At 44.9% G+C, this 8,082-nt stretch overlaps 1 long non-coding RNA gene across 1 annotated transcript; it reads right to left on the reverse strand.

The window, feature by feature from the left end:
- Positions 1-4,979, reverse strand: LOC103367715 (uncharacterized). Its single transcript, XR_520739.1, has 2 exons — positions 4,815-4,979; positions 1-920 (listed from the first exon to the last, which is right to left on the reverse strand). It is a non-coding gene; the product is annotated as an uncharacterized LOC103367715 (long non-coding RNA).
- Between the last annotated feature and the right edge of the window lie 3,103 nt (positions 4,980-8,082).

Below are 8,082 nucleotides of genomic sequence, written 5' to 3' on the forward strand. Positions count from 1 at the left end.
TGATAAATCCGTCTTTATGCAACTTTTATTTACTCCCCTTTTTCTTTACAGTTATAAACTCTGACATGAAGAAATCACTGATCTGTGACAGATAAATTAGGAATCGATCGGAAAATTCTTGAAGCAAAATTAAATACGGTGACAAAAAAAAAAAATACATGCAACATTAAAAAAAAAAAGGGGGGGGGGATCTCAGGTCATAGTAAGCCGAGCCATATTTCCTGAATGAAAGGGATTAAACACTGTCTCAATGAAAACAAAGCAAAAAGAAAAAAAAATACAACGTAGGCTTTACAAATTGGTGCAGTGTTGGATGAACAAAGGCATGCTGGGAGGTTTGCTTTCAGTCACAAGATGGCAGCAGAGGATCATAAAAAGTGCAACACAAGAGCGTAGAAGTTTGATGCTTTGCTCCGATTGTAAATACTGTCGAGGCTGTTAAACGAAAAGGCCATGCTTGCAGTCGATCTGTCCTCAATTAAAATCTGTATCAGTTAAAAAACTTACAGCAGTGGCGGGATCCGTGTTTGCTGCATTGCGAATATGCATCTTTCCTCCCTCTTGATTTTTGTTTTCCCCCACCCTTGTGGCGGTTGTGATCCCAGGGCCTCTTATTGCGAAGAATTTCTGCGGCAGTATACTTGCTGATTGCTTCGTTCTCACTCCTCACAACAACCAGCTAAGACACTGCCAGAGAAACACCCACAGCAGCCGCGTCCGACCATCCGTTTCTCCCTCCGGCGGGATCCCGGTTGGTCTTTGCTGCACATTTCCACCTGCGAGTCTGGCACCACGGACTCTGGCGCTTTTTTTTTTTTTTTTCATGCCCAGCTTTGGTGGTGTTGGTTGTTGGAAGGCCTCGCGCTAAAAAGCCTCCCCCCTGAGGGTGGTGTGGTGCTTTTGCCAACCGGCGGGAAGCTCTATAAGAGAAGCAAGAAAAAAAAAAAAGATTTGAAAAAACAATCATGAAATCAACCTAATCGGGGCCACGTGTAAACTGGTATAAACTTCAAAATGAACTGATTTGCATAGAGGCGCTCTCTACTGAATTATTCAGCTACAATGCATTGATGGATCCACGCTCCGCTGCCCAAAGTGACCCAGAGTTTGTTCCCAAACAGATCTTCCTCTAGCCTTTTGTGCAGCATCACTTTAAGTGCACATAACTTGGGCAAACACAAACACCCCCGAACTAAGAATAGACTTGCCGTGACTCATGATTTTGCAACAAAAAGCTCGGTTTGATTTAGCTCTCGTCTATCTGTGTGTGCGCGTCTGTTCACTTGAGTGCCATACACTGTTGGACCCTGTGTGTGTGTGTGTGTGTGTGTGTCTGTGTATGTGTGTGTTTATGCGCCTCAGGGACAACAGCAAAAATCCCCTTCGCTATCAGTTGCGTTTTGCTCGCTGCAGTGCTATTTTTGGGCCCGGCTGACCATTCCATACTGTCCTCCCCCTGTGGACTCTGCTTTGCTGACAGGACAACATGGATACTAGGGACCAGTGTGCAGTTGCTGGCAAATGAAGGAAGAGAGGGAATTATGAAGGACGGAGGGATGTCGGATGAGCACCCTGCGTCTTCACCATCACCATCGAATCTGCAGCGAGGCCATTTGTAGCCCTCCATGTTTGTTTTTGGTGTGTTTTATGACGCATTTTTTTTAGGTTGTATAACTCCAGAGATTTGTGGTTAAAGCATTTTGACCTTATCCGACGTCAGATTTAAAATAAAGCAACATATTTGTATTATTTATTTGTCCGTCAGCGTCCCTCTGCCACATGCGATGTCCGCAGACGTACGCAGTGACACCTCTTGACCTGCTTTCGGTTGCCAGACAGCTGCATCCGCGTCCCTTTGTGTCTTCGCGGCGAGCCAGACGCTGCCTTCGGTGAGCACATGATGACAGGAATTCCTTCCTGCTCGGGCCTTGATGTAATCCCTAATACAGGATTGAGGAATGCCAGTGAAAACAAAAACCCTGCTTGCTAAGTGAATGACTGGCTGCCTGGCCGCCTCGCACAGCAAACAGCAGCAGCAGGCTCGACTCACACACCTCCCGACAAACATGTTTCGGGCCCCAGGCAGAGTCCACCTCTGCTGACAGTTTCTTCTTCATTTTTCCGCTCTATTGACCAAACAAAGAAGGGTTGTGGAAAATCCGTGCGCAAATATTAGTGAGGTGCGGATGTGTATTTGTGGAGTTTGTCCGGTTAAATGCGTCTTAAATTAGAGTTGACTTTAGGCTGACGCAGGAGGAGAAATCTGGTGCAAATATGATGGAGAGTTAAAGAGATATTCAGATTAGACAACATGAACGAGGAAATAACCAATAATGAATTTTTTAGCAATTATTTTCTCAGTTGATCAATTTAGTTTGGATTTATACAGCTTACTGTCATATAATGCAAAAGAAAACTCTGCCAATCAAGAAATTTAATGAAGAAATATCTGCTGTTTTCACCTAAAAGCAGCTCAACAATTAATTAAAGAGCTGGAAATACATTTTCAGTTTGACTCACTGGATCAAAAGTCGATCAGCTTGAAATCGTACACAATAAAAAAATTGTCTTTCATCAGATACCTAAAGTGGAAATAAATATTATTCCATCTGTGATCTAATATTATCTGTTTTCCTGCTTTAAATTATATAGATCTATTTCAGTTGTTTTTTTTTTCAGGAAAGGCTCTTGCATCATGATGACCTGGAAACTTTATGTAATTAAGAAGCCTGGCTTAATTTGTTAGATGGTAGATAAACTGTAAGAGAGCAAAGTGTTTGGTTTTGATCTGAGTAATTTGGGCGTCTTATTATTATTATCACGACGGTACGAGTCCTCCGTCAAAATTATGTATACATGCGTGCAGACATTAAAAGCTGAAATATGTCAGAAAAATGATCTCACCAAAAAAAGTACTTGTATAGAAGAGTCTGATCGATACATGATCAGCTGATATTGGCCTGTAACAGATATAGTAGTGTGTATTTTGTCTGATATTAGAACTTACTTGTACAGAATATTACAGAAAAAGATGTTTAGAAATGGCGTCATCACATAGTTTGTCCAGCACATCGGCTATGGCTCTAATATTTACAATACTATAAGCGCGGTCTGCAGCACATGCAGCAGAGTACGCATTCCAGCTGAGCAGATTGTGATGCGGAGTCAAGCTTTGTCTTCATGGCGAGTTGCTAACTAGTTTGTAAAATTAGCAATACAATTGATAAACAATGGCCCCATCATTTTCTGTCATTCTAAAACATCCAGTATTGGGCGTCTGTATTTACATGTGTTGTATTAGACGTCACACTTAGTGTTTGTCTCAGGAGAGCAATTGTTTAAGTAAGTGTGAGGCTCCCTAGTAAATCTAAAGATTGTGACATATATTTAACCTTTACGCAGCAATCCGTCTCAGCATCACAGATCTGCCATCACTTCACCAAAATAAACATCTGACCCCTGAGCTCACCTACACTTTCCAGGACCTTTCTGCTGTCAGGCCTCAGACTCCTGTGTGATGCTGAGCCCCACATTCACCCAACTACCCATCACCAGCCCTGCACACTTTCTAACAGACTGCTGGAGCGCTAACAAGTCATGCTTCCCTGCTCCACTCCCATTCCACAAGCATAATCATCTTATAGCTAACAATGACATTAGTATTTACTGTAGAGCCACGTTTCTGAGCACTGTTACACATGAGGGCTGCCTGCCACCGGAGCTTAGCCTTTCCCAAGGTTTCTGTAGCATAGGTTGTGTATTTATTGTTCCCTTCTTGGTTCAAATTGATGGAGCTCATTAGACATAATGAACGTTTTTCAAACTTTGTGGTGAGAATTGATTGACTCTGCATTCATTATCAGTGCTATGTGTCAAACCTCAGTGTGTTCATTCAGTGGTTTTGAGTCTGCACTACCCCTGGTTACCAGAAAACAGAGTTGCCCCAGTAACTATCTGCTTGCTTGACCACACACAAGTCAAATACACAGATCATAGTACACTGGACACTAAATGATAATCATCTGAGTCACCGAGTGATTAATGCGTTGGACGTTTCACAAGCCCCTATGAGTTTTTTTGTGGTTGAGCTTATCAGTAGCATGTGATTATGTGTGACAACATGGACAGTCTGGCCCTGTTTATCTGCTTTTCAGTGTTCGCTGTACGTAATCGTGTTTCGCTTCCAGACTGAAACACTGATGACGCTTCTCCTGTGAGGCCGAGAGCCGTTCGAATCTTCCGTCAGCCCTGAACAGAAACTGGAATCAGATACTAATCGGAGAGTTGTTTCTCTCTTCTGGGCTTTTCGGAACTGAGAGGGCGGCCTGCTGGGTCCCCCCCAACCCCGATGGAAATGGCCTTTTGATTCTCAACACAGGGAGAAAACAATAACAAAAACAGCTGTCCTTCACTGTGAGGATCAAACTGTGGTCACACAGTGATGGCGGAGTCCCCGGAGACCAGTGAAAGGGTCACTGGTGCTGCTCTGTCTGTGCGGAGGTTACTGTGCCACTGTGTAATTGGCAACTCTGTTTGGGTGTATCACAGCTCTCAGCGCTGAGTAACCTTTTGTATAGTTACCACGGCGTCATGGTAGCATCGAGACTCGGCTTTGGACGCTTTCGCAGCTTCGACATTTTCACATTTACACTTGAGTTAACTTACAGGCCCTTAATACGCTGATCTGAAGGCCTCAAGTCGGCATCTTTTGATTAGAGTTTCTCTCAAAGTGGAGGTGCGTGATAACAATTAACCCAGACAATCAAAGAAGCTGCAATAATATATGTGAGAGGCATTTAATCACAGACACTCACCAGTGAGCAGCAGCAGCAGCACAACTCCTCCATCCACCCTCATCTCCAGCACCAGTCTGTCCACGGGTTGCAGCATGGTTCTCCCAACACAAACTGTTGACCACCAGCCTCTTCTCTCTCTCTGTGTGCTTCACTCAGGCAACGCAACAAGTCAAGGCATGTTCCAACACGCCACCAGCAGCCGGTCAGGGTGTATGAGCCTGCTCCTAGACCACAAGGGGGAGGAGCAGAGGATCAGAGAAAGGGGGAAACCCAGAAAAGACCAAGCATGACTCAGCCTGCTTCAGTAAGTTAGCATAGCATTCACTTTAAACACATGAAGGAGCCGCTGCTTGATGGTACATTAAGCGGTTAAGAAGATTTCTTTACAGAAGCACAATTGATGTGAGGAGATGGTGACAACTGAGTGAAAAAGTGTTGGAGAGAGGAGCTGCTTTAAATTGGACTGACTTGCCAGATCATCAGTTAAGTCACAGATATTTAAAAAAAAAAAAAAAGAACTTCTCTGGCCAGAGGGTGGAAGCAGTTCACAGTGTCGGAATTTCTTGGTTAAAGCAAAAAAAAATAAAAAAATCTCTTTTCTGGATGAAGCTGAAAGGATTCAAGTAATATTTTGAATTTGGCTGAAGTGTTGCTGTTTTCTTATTAGTGAGTGTTCCTGCTTAATCTTTAACACAGCAATACTTTATTGAAGCAGTATCCAGGCACCAGCATGGCATACTAATGAAAGCTGCTGATTCATCAAATCATATTATACAGTAACTCTCAGTAGGTCACATCAATTACAGATGAAGCCCATCAGTATGAATTATAAAAGTGTGAAAAATCATAGGGAATGCATTGGCAAAGATATGAAATACTTGTGATATATGTATATATATATATATATATATCCTGGAGCAGTGACATTTTATGGTAAATCTAAATTTATAAAGCAATTTCTAAGCGCAGTATGGAAAGAGTCGTCTAACTGATGGATCACAGATATATATATATATATATGTGTGTGTGTGTGTGTGTGTGTGTGTGTGTATATACAAATGTACATTGCATGCTGTTTAGCCACACACACATTCAGCTGCATCAAATGTGCAGAATCATCACAGTCCATGAGCGCTAATTATTCAGAGCTGCACTGATGTTAGCTGAGGTTTTTTTTTTTTTTTTTTTACTAGAGGGGGGGTAATGCCAGTTCATCATTGCTGTAGTGGAAGTTGATCACTAGGCAGATTCTGGGTACAGCGGCAGGAGCCAGCTCAGCAAAACTCACCTGCTACAATATGGTCTGAGTTTGGCTGCCTGAGCATCTCTAAAGCACCACACTGTACATCACTGGTGCTGCTCTCCACTGCAGCCTGTCAACAGACTGATGACCTTATCAATGAAAGAGCAAAGTCACTATGATGTTACGCCCAGAAAGAACTCTTTTTTTTAAGCTCCGCTCGGACGTTCGTCTTTGCCCCACTGACGGCAGAGCAAAGTTTGAGAAAGAGCAACGGCGGCGCGTTTGATTGCAGATAGTTGCTTTAATTTATTGGAAGTGGTGATGCGGCACTGCGCTGCACTGTAGCGCTTTGACGAAGTGCCAGCAGTAGTTTCACCAACTGAGTTAATTAATGGAGGCTTGAACTGCATGTTTACACAAGAGTGAAATATGGACGACCAGTGAGCTCGCCCCACTCACAGGAAATTATTTTCTGCACTTTAATAGCTAAATCATCACATAAAACTGTAATTTATTCATCCTCCACCTGGGACACAGACTGCAGCTGAGGCCTCACATTTGCATCTGTGTCAGTCGGGGAGGGGGGGGAAGTCTGGATGGGGGGGTGGGTGGGAAGGAAGGAGCCCCCAGCCCAGCAAGTTCAAAGCTTGCTGCATTGATTACATCATCGGAACTGGAGTGCTGGAACGGGACAATGCACCATCAGAAGGGGGGGCCAATCGGCTAATCTCACCAGTGCCTCCCTGTGGCGCTCCATGGGCAGAGAGTGTGTCTTTTTCTTTCTCTTCTGCCTCTAAACTCGGCTCAGTGATACAGAGTGAGACGGCCTGCTCTGCCTCACTCTGACCACCGCCGAGTCACGTGACCGAAGGACTGTCTCTGTCTGAGAGAGAATCATAGTCTCGATGTGCATCCCTCCTGTTCCTTTGGATTTGCATTTATGTGTATGGTGTGTACGTGTGTGTGTGTGGTTGTGTGTGTGTGTGTGTGCATGTGTGCTATTAGAGGCCAGCACTGCAGGAACTCAGCTGCTGCAGGACACTGCAGGATTGCTGTTCTGCTGCCGGCTCACTGGCTCTTGCTTTTTCCTTTTTTTTTTTTCCCTCCTCCTCTCTCTCTCTCTCTCTCCTCTCTCTATTCACTCAGGCAAATTGCTCAAGGAGGATGGTGAGAGCATGTGCTGCATACTTTTTCAGCAGGGGGGGTGGAGGTGGGGGTGGGGGAGTCGAGTGGAGGAGAAAGGAGGAGGAGGAGGAGGTGGAGGAGGGGGAAGAATCACAGAGGTGCAAAGCATGCCGGTGAGCCGCTGTGCTGGGCAACTGTACCTCTGAGAGAGACTACAGTAGAGAAATTGGAGACGAGGAAAGAGGAGGAGGGAAGAAGAGGAGAGAGGGTGGGAGGCGGGGGGGGGGAGGGCAGAAGTGAGGTGCAAGGAACATCAGGTGAGTGCGGCAGTTTCCTCTGCTGGCAGTGCAGCACCCACCCTCAGTGAAAGTGTGAGCAGGAGAACTGCAGATGTTCCGAGATGATGTCAGGCTCCGGATGCAGCGCGGACCTTTAGTGCAGTTTTGCTACCATCATCATCATCATCATCACCGTCGCACTGGCCTGCCTGCAGTGGGGGAGAAATCTGAAGGCCAGAGAAATGCTCTGGACTTCTGCTTCACACAGAAGCAGCTGACGGTGCAAGGCCAGCTTTTTCAAGGTCTTAGCACAGTTACCTGAGGTGAACTCACATCTGACTGAGCCTGCACACAGGCGAACTGACCCGGCTGGACTCTTGGTCCACGCCTTCCACACTGGTTTTTAAAGCACATTTTGAATACACGCTCACTTTTTTTTATGAAGCGTTCCCCAATTAAACTATTTTCTAAGTTGAGCATAGACACTGCAATAAGACAAAAGAAGCAACGCTGACATGTGCAGCAGAGAGTTGCTGAGGTGCTGCTGGCGATGCTGCAGCGATGTTGCCGAGTGTCAGAGCGCTTGTGCCCTGAAAAACCTTTTTACATCTGCTTTTATCCAAGAGACATAAATCTAAAT

This window comes from Stegastes partitus, unplaced genomic scaffold (genome assembly GCF_000690725.1).
Source record: "Stegastes partitus isolate 25-593 unplaced genomic scaffold, Stegastes_partitus-1.0.2 Scaffold24, whole genome shotgun sequence".
Taxonomy (NCBI): Eukaryota; Metazoa; Chordata; class Actinopteri; family Pomacentridae; genus Stegastes; species Stegastes partitus.